Consider the following 19944-nt stretch of genomic DNA (forward strand, 5'->3'; position numbering starts at 1 on the left):
TCATGAATCATAAGATTCACATACCTTCGATCAGAGATTCAAACCAAGCTTGAAACCTTGGTGAATTTCGTCCAAAAAGTTTCCTCCAATTTGTCTTCTTCTTCAATGGTGTTCTTGAGAGAGTTTTATGGAAGGAGGGGCTTTTACTTGAATTCTAGAGTCTAAATGCATATTTTCTGCTTAAATGCACTTCAAACACCTTAAATAACCGCATATAATTTATCCCTAAAGTGCCCAAAATACCCCTTCACCTATTGGACCATTTAACCAATTCTAATTTGATTTAAAAACAAAGCGACCAAATAAGGGAAGTCACTGTGCATCGCGGGGTCACCTCCACATCTTGGTTCTATGATCGATTTGTGAAAGAATGGTTCGCTATCGTCCCGTGTCACAGGGAAAATATTTCCCTTTAAGTGTAGGCTACACGATGCGTAGCAGCCTCCATATCTTGGCTGTCCGACAGCTTTCTTGGCCGACGTTTAGGTCCTCTTTGGAGACCCTTAGGGTGGTCCCCGGGGTTTCATACCCAAACATTTTGACCCTTTACATGTCATTATGTGTAGGAACGATAGATATTGGATTCACCATCATACCATACCCCAAAACTGCACTATAAAACTCTACGACACACTAGCTCAACTTAAACTAGTTTCCGGACTTCTTGGATATTTCTCTTCCTAATTATTCCAAACTATTCAAGATTACTTCTACACTCGTATTAATAATTTTAATACCTTATTAACTCATTACACAAAAGTGAGTCTCTAGATTCACCTAGTTTGTGAAGGTAATGAAGTTCTTGTGGTTTCCCCGGACATGACTAATAGTGAGATTAGAGAGGTTCTTCTTGCCTTATCTCGAGCCATGACAACTCATGTGAACAGGGTTGTTGAGACTAGGGTGAATGATTTTGAGAGTACCATGACCTCTAGATTGAGGGAATTTGTGAGGGTGAATCCTCATATATTTCTTGTCTCTAAGTTTGAAGAAGATACCCAAGAGTTTCTTGATGGTGTGTACAAGATATTGAGTGTTATGGGGGTGATTTCTGGGGAGAAGGCGAAGTTGGCTTTGTATAAATTGAGGGAAGTTGCTCAAGTATGGTACACTCAATGGAAATATAGTACGCTTGTTGAGTCCGATCCTATAGACTGGGAGGAGTGTAAAGAATCCTTCTTAGGAAAGTATTTTTCTGGAGAAACGAGGGAGGTGAAGGTTGAGGATTTCATAAACCTTAGACAAGGTAACATGAGTGTTGAAGAGTATTCTTTGATATCTACTCTATTTTCTAGGGATTCTCCATCATTGGTGTCTATTCCTAGGGATGAGATGAGTAGGTTTGTGACCGGTGTTGCCGACCTTGTGAAAGAAGAGAGTCGTACAACCATGCTCCATAATGACATAAACTTTTCTAGACTTATAGTGTATGCACCATCCATTGAAGAGTCCAAACGCATTAGGTTTTCAACGAATTTGAGGACGGGTAGATCCGATGAGCGTAGTTGAATAGGACTCCAAATCAAGATAGGTTTTAGTACTGATAAGGTCAAGCTTGAGAGTAGTTGTTGTTCCCAAGTTGTTAAGCCTACTTGTGCTACTTCTGGGAAGAAGCAATTTGGGAAGTGTCTAGCCGGTACCGGTGGGTGCTTCTGTTGTGGTAAGGATGCTCATAAAATTAAGGATTGTCCTACTATTCAGGCTAGAGAAAGAGAGGCCAAGAAAGTTCCTAAATGATTGGGATGGTGGTGCACCAAAGAGGAATCGCTTCTATGTTCTCCATTTTAAAGCAAATACAAATGAGAATATAACACTCCAAAAGTCCATGACTTAGTCTAGATCCTAACATGATGAATTAAACTCTAAAACACTGTTTCTAAGACAAATAATTTGTTGAAACCATGTAGGAAGTATTAGAGACAAAACGTCAAGGGACAACGAAGACGTCCTGAAACTAGTGCAATTGAACTAGTAAGCGGCCTTAGGTTTTTCGTGAAGGTTTGGAAGTGTTGTATGGAGGCTAAACTTTTAAAAGTAAATTAAAATAGGTAAAATGATTTATATAAGATCAAATCTTCAAGTTCCAACCCCCCAAGGACCGCCTTAGGGGTCCTTGAAAGGACCGCACGCTTGGCCAAGCAAGCTGTCGAAGCAGCAACAAAATTGGCATATGGAGAAATGAGACGCTCGTCGCGGACATGGTCCCCCAAGGACCAAAATTCTTGGACTGCATCGCAGACACATAATGAACTCCCCTGTCTTGAAAATTAATTTATGAAATCTTGCAGGAACTGCGCCGTGATGCAGATTTGTTTCCCGATGAAAATCTGAAATTTAGAATTCAAGTTTGACTTTACTGAAAGGTCAACATAAGTGAGGGTTATTATGGGTATTTTATGGGAGGCTTATATATTTATTTTAAATTATTTTTACCTCACATTCACTAAATAAAATCAAATCCTTAAATTAAAACCCAAAAGCTCTCACCTTTCTCTACTTTCTCTCTATTCAACCTCCATTGAAGGAACCAACAAGCTTGAAGAAGAAGACCAAATTCTCCAATTTTCTACTCAATTTTCATGGATTAAGTGTCTATAAGGTATCGATTCTTCATAATTGGGATTCCTTTCCTCAAGTGGTCCATTCAAAGCTTATTTCTAAATCACCAAATTTAAAGGGTTTTCCTCTACCAATGGTTTTCTTCTAAACTTCAAATTGATGATTAATAATGATAAATTTTGATTACCTATGGCTAATTAAGTGTAGATTGTTGAGTAATTGATGTTAATTATGGGATTTTCGTGTGGATCATGTCCTTTCCCCCAATATCCCTAAATCTTGGAACTTGGTTATGAATTGATGGGAAATGATGAATGTATTGATTGTTAGAGTTGTTTTAACTATCCTATTTCATTTATAGACTGCCTATGTTCATGTATTGTTGGGATTGAATCTATTTCTTTAAGAATTCATGATGAACCTTTTTTCCCTAACCCAAGGTATAAATTAGACTTGTAGATGATTAGGGTTGTTACAATTGGTTATGTTATTGCTTAATTGACTACAGTAGGATGATGATGAGTGGGCTATTGGATAATTTTGATGAATTGAGGGTAAAGGTTCTTGATTATGGAGGCTATTTGGTAAGTCTTTCTTATCTTTAACTCTTTACTTCAGTAATGATGGATTGTATTCGGTGATGATGTGGTGAAATTGATGTATTATATGTGATTAAATTAAGAAGTTATGATATGATGAATATGATGCCATGATATTATTGATAGGACCGAAAATAAGCAGGTGTAAATGCGGAAGCTAGCAATGCAAACCTCGAAAGATCACGAGTAAGAAGACAATGAGAAATATACCAAAAGACACAAAGATTTAACGTGGTTCGGTCAATCGACCTACGTCCACAAAGGAGAATGACCAATCCACTATAAATATGAGAGTACAAAATACAGAGAGAAACAACCTCAACCAATTCACTCGGAATACATGGGAGGTTCACACAAGTGATAACGTATCAAGCTTGTGACCCATAAATTCTCCCCCTAACCAAAACTCTCAAAGCCCTTAAGACTACATTGTGAATGCTAATTAAGTTAGAAGGAACATGCCTCTATTTATAGAGTCCTAAACCTTTTCCTACAAGAAAAGGATTAGTCAATCCAAAACCTTTTCCTACAAGGAAAACCTATTTATGGTAAGAAATTTAGGGCAAATAAAACCCAACAAATCTCCCCCTTGGCCTGAATTTCTGACAAAATAAATTTGTCCACCTTCTTGACTTAATCTTCAACAACTTGCTTCTCCTCTCCATAATCTCCTTTGCAAAATTTATGTCTCAACACAAAGAATCTCTCTGAAACAATTTCTCCAACAAAATCTTCAATACTGTCAAAAAGGTTACTGCTAGAACTACACCGCCAAGATGAACACATCTTTCTAACATGGTTCAATCATCGATTATCGAACCACTGAACCTGACTCCGTCATTGAATCTAGCTCTGATACCACTTGTTAGGACCGAAAATAAGCAGGTGTAAATGCGGAAGCTATCAATGCAAACCTCGAAAGATCACGAGTAAGAAGACAACGAGAAATATACCAAAAGACACAAAGATTTAACGTGGTTCGGTCAATCGACCTACGTCCACAAAGGAGATGAGCAATCCACTATAAATATGAGAGTACAAAATACAGAGAGAAACAACCTCAACCAATTCACTCGGAATACATGGGAGGTTCACACAAGTGATAAAGTATCAAGCTTGTGACCCATAAATTCTCCCCCTAACCAAAAATCTCAAAGCCCTTAAGACTACATTGTGAATGCTAATTAAGTTAGAAGGAACATGCCTCTATTTATAGAGTCCTAAACCTTTTCCTACAAGAAAAGGATTAGTCAATCCAAAACCTTTTCCTACAAGGAAAACCTATTTATGGTAGGAAATTTAGGGCAAATAAAACCCAACAATTATTATGTTGAATCTGAGATTATGGTGAGTCTATGACAACGCAAGTTTGAATATGATTTATCTTGTGAGTCTGAGATGATAAGATAATGATATGTTGATCTCACTTATTATGGTTTGTTATGAAAGAAAGTTCTCATACTATGCTTAATGAGTTAATGATAGGAATACAAGGGGTTAGTCTGCTATTGCCTATATTAAGCTATGATGATTCAGAATGACTTAAAGACATTTCAAAAAGGGGCTTTAGCTTAGCACCGAGTGAACTAGTTATGAGAGGTGTCCCTTCCTCATGTGAGGATGTAGATTCACAATGGTTCTCATGAAATGGAGATTAAAATGCAACTGTGCATAAAGACTGTCTCTAGTACGTCTTCTAGTTCCTTAACTATGTTGCCCCATTAGGAAGACTAGTTAGTGAATCCACCTAGAATTCTATGTTCATGTTTTAGTCCTAACTTAGCAAGTAGACCACCTTATTTCGGTGTAGGGTTTCATGACACCGAACTCCATGTTTATTGCACATAGTCTATTGTCGGTTAAGGTGATTGTCAATGAAAATAAAATGAAAGTAATAAAGTGAAATCTAACTAGGGTGACATAAGAGGTTCTTCTTCGTATAGGTAGGAGGGGTATGGGACTCTACCTATACATTGCATTAGTTGGCCTTGAGGGAAGTCCTAGGAAGTTGTTCTTATGATCTTATAAAGTAAATGATATATATGTTGACTTTACATATTGATGATCCTATATGATGTTAGTTTCACTTATAAACATGATATTGGTCTATATTTCTATATATGATGATGACTACTCATGATTCTATGTTATATGAAGTTAGGGATTTCTTATGATCTATTTCATTATTTGCTTGACTATGTGGGGCTATAAAACTTCACATAGGCATTGCACTTGTAGGCTTGGGAAGGTGTTGTAGGTAAGGGTCTTGTGCAATATGATGATATGAACTCTTGTACATTCTTTGTTATTATAACATTATGTTAGAGTTGATTTGGTTATATGATCTTGATAAGGTACTATTCATGTTGATATTACCATATTTTGATAGTATCCATGTTCCCTTTACATTATTGATGATGTTGATCTTGTGTTACATTGGACTTGTCTTAATGAATAAGTGGTTATTGTCTATCATGTGTTCTTATTTGTGCATTAAGTCTTTCAAAAGTGACTTAGCATGACTGGATTCGAACCATATTTGCTTTATTCCTTTTCCCTTCCTCCCTCCCTCCCTTCGCTTCCTTTGTCACCCGTTGGGGAATCTATTCTAGACCCGCCTGCCGGCCAGGTCGATACGCACAGCGCCTAGTATCCATCGTTTACGGCTAGGACTATGGGGTATCTAATCCCAGTGTCGCCCTCTCTCTTACTTATCTATTCCCATCCGCGGGGATTTCTGCCTAGCAGTAGGTGTCAGGTGAAGGGGCAGAGACGTCCTCTTTCTACCAGACTGAAATCCTGTATTTTACATATCCATACGATTGAGTCCTTGGGTTTCTGAAATAGTGTAAAAAGAAGTGCTTCGAATCATTGCTATTTGACTCGGACCTGTTCTAAAAAAGTCGAGGTATTTCGAATTGTTTGTTGACACGCTCCCAGGCGAATCAATAATGATTGTGGCTGGATGTTTTTAAGACCTCACTAATCAGCCAACCACTTTTTAGTTCATAATGAATGAACCCCCGGATGAAGGTGAATAGCTCGGTTTATGTGCATCTTAATCATGGCCACTAATCGACCGGTCACACTGGTCAGCGGCATTCATTCAGTTGTCCAGCTAGCTAACGAAAGGGTTGGGATTCGCCTCGCCCTAGTACACCAACCAGGAAGAAAGATTTTGTGCTTTTCAAGGGAATTAGAAAAAATGCAAACTGTTTCTACTTTTCGCTCTCGTATTGCGGGTTTTCCACTTCGTTCAGTTACATTAGGGCTTTATACAACTCTACCTTGGTGATTAAGTTCCACTTTAGTTGGTGTGAAATGAGCGTGGATTGAGGAATGAAAGCTCGAAGACAAAGAGAACCGGGCTTTTCCAAAGAATTACTGCAGCTTTCTTGTCTCAAAGCTAGACTTGAAGCATGCTTCAAGTGGGAACTGTCTCATCCATCTGAACAGGACAACTGAATGAATGCCGCTGACCAGTGTGACCGGTCCCTCTTGCGACGTCTGTTGGGAGGTAGCATCCAATAGATCTATCTACTAGGCCCGTGCGAGGAATTGCCCTATTGAGTAATGGTGGGAAGCGGGCTAGCCCCCGAAAATGCCCCGCCCGTAAGTTCCTTTGGCTTGAGTGGAATCAGTTGACAAAAAGCTCGAACGTAATCGACTTCTTTCTTAACTTAAATAAAGGAAGAGATGATTTGGAGAAGAATTCGGTTCTACCAGCAAAGAGCCCTATACGTTTTATTGTAACATCTGCTGATGTACCTCATAGTTGGGCTGTACCTTCCTTAGGTGTCAAATGTGACTCCGGCGCTCCACTGAACAACAGTTCTCCGCTCGAACGAACCGCACTCCTTCGTATACGTCAGGAGTCCATTGATGAGAAGGGGCTGGGGAAAGCTTGAACCCAATTCCTATGGTAATGAATATGAGCCGGGCGAAGGGTCCAAAGGACACGTAGCCGAAATTGGCTGATATTATGACAATACTAGGTAGCCTCAGGGGGGGACCAGAAAACGCCTTTCGTTTTCCACCCTTCGTCGGCCCTTGCCGCCTTCCTTAACAAGCCTATTTCCATTTTCATTTTTTTTCTTTTTTTCTTTTCGAGAGCGTTATATGTGCTCCCTTTCAAGGGCATATGGATTCGAACCATATTTGCTTTATTCCTTTACCCTTCCTCCCTCCCTCCCTTCGGCTGATGGAAGCCTTTCTCCATAAAGTATGCCACTGGAGGGGTCCTTCCCTGCAATGTATGTTGGGCTGGAATTGAGATCTTATTCAAAGAGAAAGATCTCAAATATCTGGAGTTTCTTTTTGTATATTATATGGATGATCCGATCCGCAAGGACCATGATTGGGAATTGTTTGATCGTCTTTCTCTGAGGAAGAGTCGAAATAGAATCAACTTGAATTCGGGACTGTTAGGCGTGGTAAAGGATCTCGCTCGAAAGAGACTCTTCACCTACTCAATTGGAATGACTCTTACCCTTACTTATCTCTTTACTCAGAGAAGTCGGTAAAGCCAAAGATCTGATTCACTAGCACAGGAAACCTACTGAAGCCCAAGGTAAGGGAGGAGCGTCATGGCTAGAGGTCGAAGAAGCCTTGACTTAAGCTGTATTGAGGGAATCATCGAAAAAAAATATAATATGGCGCGACTCATTTTCCGCTTTGATGAAGCTTGGCGAACTATTTCAGAATATAGAAATGCCGAAAACGAAGAAGGCCAATTTGCTCTTGAACAGAGTTGGTCTACTGATAAGTCATCCATCTGAACAGGACAACTGAATGAATGCCGCTGACCAGTGTGACCGGTCGATTAGTGGCCATGTTGGAAAGATGTAGATCGATCGCCCTAGATAGACAACTACATAGAGGGCCTCTACCCCCGTGTAAGGAGTTTTATCCCAGATTGGATTCATTCTGTTTTAGCCCGAGACTTCTAAACTATAGGCGTAAGCAGTCTTTGTAAGCAATACCCCGAAAACTCCGACCTTTACGTTGAGTTAATTAACCCGGCGGGTTCGCCTAGATGCCTAGTAAAGAACGAGCTGGTGGGAAAGAGCTGGAGATCATGAAAAGCATTTCCACACAAGGAGGCAGGCGACCGGGAAGCTTTGCTTCTAGAATGCCGATCTTCTTTTTAATGTTTTCCGGGGCTACTTTTTCAGTCGCAGGTGCTGCCACCGGGGCTTCGGTCGCCGGCTCCCCTGTCATCAGGTCACCAACTTCCTTGACCTTCCGGCACTGGGCAGGCGTCAGCTGAAGGAGTTGTCCATGGGATGGACAACGAAGAGCCGGAAAGGTACGAAGTTGGACTAATTTGGAAACATTGGGCAATTTACTTTATACCTACTATTTCGTCTGGTTTTTGGTTTCTAGTCTTATTTTATTAGTAGCCATGATTGGGGCTATAGTATTTCGACGGGGTCTTACCGTCTAGCCGTTGGTACTCCGCATCTTCACGGAGAATTCAATTTCACCGGGTCCATGTCGGAGACAGCGGGGCAGTCGTTACACCATTCGTGCAGATCGCTACCGAGAAGATAGAGGAGAAATTAGGAGAGCCTATTGTTATCGAGACTGCCAAAAGAGGTTTCCCTGTACGAGGCCGTGCATCGCCTCTCGATCCAATCCATCTTCCCTGGCCTCCCCAACATCCAGAAAAAAACCACTCTCTCCCGGGAGTGCTTTCGAGAACACTAAAACTGATTCACAACACGAGTTAGGTCATCCGCGAACAGATACCTGGCCATCATAACATTCATAAACGAGATTGATAGATGAATAGAGGAGTCCAGCCACAATCATTATTGATTCGCCTGGGAGGAGTTCAACCGCTCGAACTCAGAGAGATGAGCCTAACAGTGCCCCAAGCCAAAATAGAGAGAGGAGAAGAATGCAACTATCTAATCGGGATCACAGTTCCGACCATTCCTTTCTCCTATATATAATCAAGTCTTTGGTTTAGATCAATCAATCCTCAATCCGGGCTCAATGACCGGAATGAAGAATTTGAACAAAAATATCCCTTTAAGCATGATTTCAAATGGTTTATGTGCATATGTCGATAGTTAGTACAAGTGGTTGTACTAACTCATATTCTTTATGATTCTACAAATATGTAGTTTCAGGCCATTGAGGTATAAAGGTCACTTGCAAGAAGACTTGGGATTTTCCCCAAGTTATGGTAGGTCTTTTAGTTTTAGGATGGTTCCTTCTGTCTAGCCTAGTCGGATTTGATGTAGTCTAAAGACATTATTTTCTTTCTTATTAATGAATATATTATTTTAAGCCCTATGTGGCAATTATATATTTCATTGAGAGTTATGCCCGAATTTTCTACTTCATTTTAGATGGTTAATGTGAGATGATATATTATATTAAATTCTTATATGTTATTTATATTGTCTAAACGAGAATCCTATGTATGCTTTCTATGCGATGATTCTAAGTAAACTCAATAAGTATTATGCGAGAGGCCTATGTAAAAACTCAATATATAAAAATTTTAATTTTTCTGCATGTTAACCTATGATATGTTATGATGAATACTAAGAGGTTAGTCTTAGTCCTCTCCGAGGGTGACCACGCCGGTTACGGTTAGGGGGTGGTCCTCGATCGTGATAGAGAATACCAGTAAGTTATAGTTTTCTCTCTTGTTTGTGATGGTTTCCTTCTAAATGGGGTGTATGGTGAGTTGTTGGGTTGTGATGTGTTGTCTCTTCTCTTCTATTCTATTCAAGCTTGAGTGTTAGAATTGTGTAGTAGAATGTTGTATTTGTTTAGGAGTCTAAGTGAAATTAAATTACTTTATGTTGTGAATAGAGTTTATATGATCTTGTCTCATATTTTAACGCCTTTATAATAAATTGTTTAAATGTTGCACTAGTGTATTCGTGATCATATTTACTGTAAAATATTTGAAATGTCTTTGCATTTTTTGCATAGAAATGATGTATATGAGCATGATAATATGTCTATAAGAACGTTCCTCCTATCTGATATGAGATATGTGAGTCGTATTTCATAATCAGTTCTAGATGTTGTTCCTACATTCTTTTTGTGTTTTGAGTCTCCTGATTATGTGGAAATTGATGTTCCTCCTATTTATGTGTATTGTCTTTGGTGTGGTATGGTTTCAAGCTGCTAGTTTTGAGTCTTTATCTCTTGGTAGTGTTTACAGTGTAGAATGTTGTCCAAGTGGCGGAGAATGTTATACCCCTAAAATGAACTAGGTGAATCTAGAGTCTAACATGTGTGAATGAGTTTATAAGTACTTTAAATTATGAATTATGGTATTAGAAGTCAGTGTGTAGAGTTTGTAAGAGTTTGGAAGTAAAACGTCAAAGAACATCCAAGACATTCGAAAGTGTGACTGTAGATGTGCTTGTGTGTTCTAGTGTGCCTTTGCATGTTTTATGTGTAAGTTTGAGTTCAAATTGATGGGTGAGGTTACAAACGTCTATACGATAATGTTTAGGGTTGAAATATACGGGCACGACTCCCCTAGGACAACCCTAAGGGTCCTTGAGGAGGACCCAACCTTTGGCTTGAAACTGCCAAAAATAGTCTCAGATCATGCTTCCAAGTCAACACCCCGTTGTCCTAGCTATGATATGTCAATGAGGGTCGTTGCTCCACACATAGTGGTGGGACATTATGACCCCAAATATTATCCCCTAACCAAAACGAAGACTTGCAAGTACGGCCCATCGTCTAGTCTACAACGCGAGGATGGCTTCATCGTTTTACACTGTAAGACCCCGAAAATGACTTAGGTGAACTAGAGCCTAACATTTTTGTCGTGATGCTCTAAGGTCCTAAAATGGTCTATAATGTGGGTTTGAGGAGGTGTCTAAGATTTTAGGTGCATTGGATGTCAAACGTCCAAGGATGACCAAGACGTTAGATGACTAAGTGACCTATGTCCCTCAAATCTGCTTTTATGTGTTTACGTGTGATTAATAAGGTAATAAGGTTCTTAATTTATTATGTTGTTTATAGGTAGTGTGTCAAGTTTCATGATGTTTGGAAGTCAAACGTCTAAGAACGTCCATGACGTTCGAAAGGCTTGCCTTGAGACGACCTTGTATGTCTATGTTTGTTTCATCGAGTTTTACGTGTTCGTTTTGTATAAAACTCACGTGGTAGGTCATTAAATCATATGCAAACATATTTGAATTGGAAACTTCCGGGAATGACTCCATATAGGAACCAAAAAATGGCCCTAAAAAAGGACCCTAACTTAGAAGTCACACTGCCAGGCAGTGCCAATCGATGATAGAAACAACGGCCTGTTGAGCAAGAGACGTCCCGTCGCTGGGTGGCGTCGATGGAGGCTGAAAGAATGCAAGTTGAGGATTTGAAGGTGCAACCGATGAGACCCCATCAACGGGACGTGGCTGAGACCACGGACCATTGATGTTGACGTCGATAGGCTGCCTGTTTTCCTGTCAACTTTCTATTAAGTTAAGTGGCGAAACTGTAAATTCACCTCAAGTCTTGATAAGGTAGGGAACGGTTTTTTGAGTGTTTATGGGTATTTTAAGAGTATATAAGTTACTAAAATCTAATTATAACCCAATCACCGAAATCAAAATATATTCCCTCCAAAAGTTCTTCCAAAAACCACCATGAGAGTTCAAGGTGAAGATGAAGCTTGATGATGGTTCACTGGAGTTTATTCTTCAATTTTCATTGGTTTCATAAAATAAGGTATGGGAGTTCTTCATGTAAGTCTTTCTATCACATTAGAGCCAACTTCAAAGATGATTTTAAAAGATTTCATAAAGATGAAAAGTCCAATTTCTACTCTAAGTCTTGGGTTCTTGCATAAATAGCTTTCAAACATTAAAATATGATGCTATTTATGTTACAATGAAAATCTCCATGAACCCTTGATCTTCACAAATCTCTCAAATTTTACTAAAATATGGGTTATGTGACCATGCTTTGATAGTGATGAATTATGTGTTAATTGTTATGGGCTTTTGATTCATGTATAGATTATGGTTAATTGGTTTATAGGCTGTTTCAATTTGATCAATTGAGTATTGAATATTCTTAGATCTATTGAATTTTAGACTTATTGAATTGATATTGACTTAAGACATATGACTTCTAATTATAATTTTCTATGGTCTATCTAATGATGCAATAATTGTATTCAGTTGATATCTAGGTTGTATTAGATTGATGAGTATGTAATGAATTTACCTAGTTTCATTGATTATTGATATAATTGTATTGCATTGTTGGTTATGCCCATGGATAAGGGCCTTATGATATCGAATTGGATGTTTTAGCCTTGAAATCAAAGTGGTAAGATTGAGTGGGGGTATACTACCCTAATTCATTTATTTTGATGTTAATTATACTTCAATTATGTTGTGATTGGTATGGTCCACTCATGGTGGCGGTGCTATGGGAATTAATGTGGCCTTGTCGGCGTTACTTTACGCAATATAATGATCATGACCTTGTAGGCAATACTTATAGTATTATGATGATTTGTATAGTTGATTTATGTGAAGTATGAGCATATCTATCTACATGTGAAGTAATGTGAAGGTATGTGTTCTTTCTATGTATGTTAGGAAATCATGCAAACTATGACTATGTTCTTATATGTGTAGTCTTAGATGTGATACATGATTGTTCCTAATTGACTATATTAGTTGTGATGGTTATATTGATGATGATATAGTAATGTATAGGATGACATAAAGATGTTAAAGGTCATTCTTAAGTGCTTAAAAGAATGATATGCTATATGTGATAAGGGAAAGGAATGTTGTGTGTTGTTTGGTAGACTTGTGTCCCTTACTTAATACTTGTATGAATGATATGTAAATATGAGATGTCTTGACTAGGTAGTCTTAGTGAACCCTTGTCATGTATGAATGAATGATATGTGAGACCTTAGAGGATGTTAACAAGGTCATGTATGTGGTAAAGGTTATGTTAGGAATGCTCAAGTTGAGGGTCGTAATAGTATCCTTCATGTAAAGGAGTAGTTGACTGAGGGTTGATTGGCTGGAACGACATCATATCATCCTTAGGAAAGTCATAATGAGCTATCTTAGTCTCTATTGAAAGGTAGCCTAGTGGACCACTTTGGTAGGGTGAATGTGAATGGGTTATGAACTAGATAAGGAACCCTCTTCATGTGATCTTTTAATGTAAATTACTCTATGACAACCAAGGCTAGCACCGAGTGATTATGTTATGGGAAGTAGCTCTATTTGAGAATGAAACTAGAGTACAATACACCTCTACTTGATAATGACACTAGAGCGCATAAAAACCCTTCATATTACTTAACCGTGTTCCTACATGGGATGTGTCCTAGTTCTACCTTGGCAAGTATAAAACCCTCATCGAAGTAGGTTAGAACTCCGGATTTCATCTCTAGCTATCATGGTCTATGTCGGTTATTGCCTATTCTCATCAAGTGGGATACTTACTAGCATTGGAGAAGTTCTATGAAGTTTTGGTGGTGGTATGGGACACAATACAGACATTGCACAATAGGCTTTGAAGGTGTTAGTTAAAGTCCCTAGGTCTTATTCAAGACCACTACTTGAATGTCCTTTATGTGATGAATGTCTCTTAATGAACTAATGAATGTAATGACTTAAGTTAAGAAAGTATGTTAAATGAAGTAGTACTTATCTAGAGTAATTGATGGTTGTCTAGTTAAGGCATTAAGAGGGTATAGTAATGGTCAGTTCTTATCTTACCTACATAAGTCTTAAGAATGACTCTAGTTGGCGAAGATGATTGCTTATGTGGACATGATCAAACTAAGGAAGTCTTAAGGAATATTTAGGTAGTCTTGGAGTGGTCAATCGTGGACGTTATCTTCTTGATCTACTTAAGTAAGTCTTTTGATAGCCTTTGATGAGGAAATGTCATAGTATCTATATGTTGATACGTTGATGTCTTGTAAGTGTGTATGTAACTCATCATAAGTAGTCTTGAGGATCATTTAGGCATGCCTAGTGAGGTTGTATGGGCGGTCTGTATTTGTGTGACTTATGTGAGTCTTAGGATATCTTTAAGTGGGATAATTACATGCTATAAGATGTCTAAAGTGAAGTGGAAGAACTTCACTGTAATATTGAATTGAGTTCACTGTACAATGAAGTGAGATCACTAAGTACTCCTAAAATGTGGCTTTTTAATTAAATGATTTCTTATATGTTTCTAAGATGTTAAATGTTGTTCTTATTATTGTAGTATGATGTTTTAATACAAATTCATGAAAAGCGTGTGATTTACTAAATGACCCTTTTCATGGTTTTTGCATGGCTTCCATACTTAGTACATCTACTGTGCTGACCCCTTCTTTTCCCTTTTTCAATAAAGTGTAGGGAATTTGATGTATTGATGTGCCATGGAGGATGGATAGGTTTCTAAGGCTTGAATATGATGTTTTGTGAGTCCTCATCTATTCGAGGACAATATCCACATGTCCCTTATGGCATAGACCCAAGTGTTGTAAACTCTAAAGTTTAGATGGTTTAAGTAGTTGTTGTAAAGATTTAATGTTTTAATGATAGTCTTCCGCTTGTGTAATATTTATGAAAGTGTTCTTCGTGTGTGAAGAAAGTTTAAAATTCTTACCTATTTTATTATGTTTATTATGCATTGAATGATACGAGAGGCTTCGATTAGACTTCTTGATGTCTCATTTGTCGTGTGAGGACACAAGGATGCTCTAACATTGAGGGTGCACTTGTTGTTCGTGACCGACAACTGCATTTTTCTACAGGTGGCTCGGCCAAGGTAAGGGCAATATAGGAAATTCACCTAGCATCTCAATAAAAACTTGGGAAGTTATTTTATTGGATTTTGGGTATTGCAAGTTACTTTATAAACCTAGAACCTAGATGAGAGTTCATTATTCAAACAAAAAACCCTAAGACCCCAAATAGAATCCTCTAGACTCCATTGAAGCTTGAAGCAAGGCTGAGGCTAGATGCTTTATTTGTCCATTGATTCTTAAGAATTTTCGTGGATTCTCTTCATTAAGGTATGGTGTTTCATCCTTTGTGTAACACATTGAAAATCCAAGACGAATCTTAGAGCCTAACAAAGGTGCCATGGATTCTAAGCACTGTTTAAGACCTATTTTAATGAGTATAGGTCATTTAGGAAGTTTAAGAACCAAAAACATCCAAGAACGTCCATGACATTCGAAAATTAGTTCTATGGGGTACTAGCGTGCCTTAGCCTATTTGACTAGCTTTTAGGAGTCAGAAATCCATGAAATTAGGTAGAAGGGTGTATTCGTTGTATAAACATCCGGGTACGACTCCCCAAAAACCAACCAAGGGCCTTTGAGGAGGACCCTAGCACATAGGAGGCAACATTGCCTAGATAGTGTACAACCACGAGAAACCATCAACGGCGCTCGTGTATGGATCGACGATGCGTCGATGCCCACTATCGTCCCACACTTAGCCATATGGATGGATCCTCCGCCTGCACCAGTCTTTTACTAAGACGACGGTTGTGAAGGACTGAGGGCGGACCAACTGTCGACTTATAGACAACCAGTCAACAGGGTTCAGTCTATGAGGGTTAAGTTTTCCTGCATGTTTTTAATGTTTCTTCACTTAATTAATTAAGGGGTTTAGGGGTTAGTTAGGGATTAATGGAATATTCAATAACTAATTGAACCCCCCATATAAAGACCCAACCCTCATTAATATAAACACAACTCACCAAAATAAACTCTCTTCCTTCTCTATTATCTCTCTCTATTTAGAAGCCACCATTGAATACAAGCTAGGGGGTTTTTTAGGGGTTGGATATGGATGATTTCACCATCAAATATTCATCATAGTTAAGTTATGGGATCTAATTCACCTTTGAAACTCTTTCCCCAGAGGGTTCCTTCAAAGTGGATTTCAAAAGTTGAGTTTTCATGTGGGTTTCATCCAATTACAAAATTGATGATGTGAACTTAGTTGTTTATGTTTTATTTAGAGTATAATGGATAGATTAACATGTATTTTAACTTGATTATAGCAATTGTTTATGGTTTGACCTAAATTGAAGAATATGATCCTTAACCATTAACCCAAGGTTTGATCTTGATGTAAATTGGGTTGTGATTAATTCAATTGTCTTGACTATGAATTAAATCACTATTTGATGATGTCGTTACAATAATCATTAGAAAATTGGAGTGAAATGTGGTCATTCATGCTAGTCATGAGAAGATGATCTAGGTTAGAAGGTGAATTTGACCAAGGCATCTTATTTTTTATGCTATGATCTAGTATTGAATTGTGCTATAGTGTTTATTCTAGTCTTGTTATCATGTTGAATATTGAATTATGATGTTTAAAATCTAAATTGGATTGAATTGGGGTTTTATGGTAAGACCTAAATGATGAACTATGAGGAAGACTTGTTAAGTCTCAGAATCTCTATTTTGGAGTATGCCTTATATTAGGATGATAGGGTGGTATGATGTTGAATTCAAATGTCTTGACTATGGTTGTGAGGTTGATTAAGATGTAAACTCTACAAGGATAGTGATGTATATCAATGTTCCTTATTATGAATTGACATGTAATGTGTTAACCTCACCCATATAAATTGTGATGAAAGGATTTATACTCATACAACTATTATTGAGCTATTGATGATTATAATTATACAAGGGGTAGACCCTATGACCTAAACTAAGCTATGATTGATAATTAAGGCTTAAAGACATTTCAAAAAGGGACTCTTGCTTAGCACCGAGTGAACTAGATTGAGGAGTGTTCTTTCCCACATAGGGAAGGTAGGAGAACTACATTACTCTTGATATTGGAGACTATAATGCATGGAGCATAAAGACAGTCCTAACTATATCTCCTAATTCTTGAACTATGTTGCCCCCATAGGAATACTAGCTAGTGGATCCACGTAGTTGCTATGTTTCATATTGTGGTACTACCTTGTCAAGTAGTCCGCCTTCTTTTGGTGAAGGGTTTCATGACTCCGAATTCCACACTAGCTCATATGGTATATGTCGGTTAGGGTAAGATGTTCCCTAAAGTAAAAATGAATAAAAGGATTTGAACTCTACCTTGGATAACCTAAGGGGTCTAGCTTAGTCTAGGTAGGGGTGTGGGACTCTACCTAAGCATTGCACTAGTTAGCCTTCAGGGGATTATTACGAGGATGTTCTTATATATGATTATGTTATGATAATATAAGATACGTACATAATGAACTTGCACATTGTTGATAATATATGTTGATTAGTTCACTAGTGTTGGGTCATATTGTTAAAATAAGATGAAATGCATATCTAAATGTTATATTATGTGGAGTTGTACATTGATTATGGTTTCTTGTTGGGGCTACTTGATTGAGTAAGGTTATGGGGTTTTTCTTGGTTGTTGCACTTGTTGACTTGATAAGGATTCATGAGTAGTTGTCTTGTTTATTATGATATAATTACCTCTTAGCCATCCTTATGATGTTATTCCTTGATGATAGGGTTTTAATAAATCATGGGTTCAAGTATGTTTGGATACATATTACTTACTTGAGTTAGTAAGCATGGTTGGTTGATAGGTATGACTTGCTTGATTTTGCATTAGACTTTTAAAAGGTTAAAATGGCATGTTTTGACTAAATGTCCCTTTTTAGCATGTTTTGATCTTATATGTGCATATGATCTCATACTTAGCACATGTGCAGTACTAACCCCAACTTCTTTCCTTTTCCCAAATATTTTAGGTTTCGGTCGTTGAAGACTCATTCGAGATGGCTTGAAGAAGGCTTAGATATTCTCTATTATCCAAGTGGGTAGGTCCTCACTTCCCGAGGGCGATGTGCCAATATCTTTCCTTTGAAGTTCCTTTGCACTTTCATTATGTAAGACTTGTATAAGACGATATGTGGATTCTTTACATTTGATGTAGCGCTATGCCCATATTTTTATGATCGTTTAGATAATATGAGATGAGACAATCTTTGAGACTATTTGCTATTTTAAATATATGTATGTGCATTAAAAGTAGAAGGCTATGTAACCTTCCTATACGAAGGGTCTATGTATACTGTATACGTATATATTATGTGTATGTAGAGGTCTATGTAAACCTCACAGTAGATGTAATGAAAGTTTTAAGATTTTCCGCTTTTTCAACCGATGAATGTAATGACATGAGACTAAGGGCTAGTCTTAGTCCCCAACGAGGACGACGACGGCAGTTACATTTAGGGGGTAAACCCAGATCTGAAAAACTTGGTATCAGAGCATGAGGTTGAATATTGTTGAGTTATGTCTCTCTCTCTACCACGTCTAGGTAGGTTTTTATTAATAATTGTGAAGTGCGCTACACTTATGAATAACAACCTATGTGATGCCTGGGAATCACTTTCATTCTTGGAAATCCTATATTGTGCTATTAGAGTAAACTTATGGTAAGCTTTTGAATCTAATCCTATTTTTGTGCTTAAAGGAAGAATGAACACTGGAAGGAATGTGGCATGAAGAATTGAAGAGGAAATTGCCAATGCGGAAGCTCCTCCCGGTGGTGAGAAAGTTCCTCCACTTGAAGAAGATGTTAATGTTGACCTAGATTCGGTCAATCCTCCACCATTGACAGATGGCGATGTAAGGGATGCCCTCATTCAATTGGCTCAAGCCGCCACTTTAGAAGACAAAACTATGACACCTAAAGCAAACCGAGAGCTTGTGCCCCGTCCTCATCAACAAGTCACTACTATGGTTTCCCGTCTAAGGGACTTCACTTGAATGAACCCTCCTACCTTCTATGGGTCTAAGGTTGAGGAACACCCCCAAGAATTAATAGATGAAGTCTATAAGATACTTTTTGCTATGATATTTTCCACGAGTGAGAAGGTCGAGTTGGCCATTTATCAACTCAAGGATGAGTCTCAAGCATGATTTGTGCAAAAGAGGGTTAATAGGCCCTTGGGAGGTGGTCCTTTGACTTGGGAGATCTTCAATAAGGCTTTTCTTGATCGGTTATTTCCTAGAAAGTTGAGGGAGGAAAAAATGGTGGAGTTCATTAACCTTCGCCAAGGAGGAAGGAGTGTTCATGAATACTCCTTGTAATTAACTAAATTGTCGAAATATGCTCCATCTTTGGTTTCCGATCCTAGAGATGAAATGAGCCGATTTGTGATGGGGGTGTCGGATGATTTGTAAGAGGAGTGTCATTCGTCTAGGTTACACGACAACATGAACATTTCTCGTCTTGTAGTGCATGCCAAGTATGTATATGAGGCAAGGGCTAGGAGGAAGAGCAATGATGCTAAAAGGGCAAGATATTTTGATGGAGGTTCTTCAAAGAGTAGGCTTGAGATACAAAACAAGACTAGATTTAAGAAGTTGGTTCAAGTCAAGTCCATTTTAAGTTCACAAAAGATAGTGGTGATAGGGTTCCTAACCCTAAACTCAAGAATGGAAAAGTTACTCATTCACCAACCGAGAACCCAACTTGTGGAAAGTGTGGCAAGAAGCACTATGATGATTGCCTTAAGGGGACGGATAATTATATTAGTTGTGGAAAGAGTGGGAACAAGGTTTGGGAATGACCTAATTGTGAGGAGTCAAGACAAGGTTAGTGGTTCTAATGAGGCACCAGAGAAGAACCGCTTCTATGCTCTCTACTCTAGGGGTGACTTCTCCTGACGTGGCGATCGGTATGTTGAAAGTCTTCCATATTGATGTATATGTCTTACTTGATCCCAGTGCTACTTTATCATTTGTTACTCCTCTAGTAGCCAATAAGTT

Source organism: Solanum pennellii, chromosome 4 (assembly GCF_001406875.1).
Source record: "Solanum pennellii chromosome 4, SPENNV200".
Lineage (NCBI taxonomy): Eukaryota > Viridiplantae > Streptophyta > Magnoliopsida > Solanales > Solanaceae > Solanum > Solanum pennellii.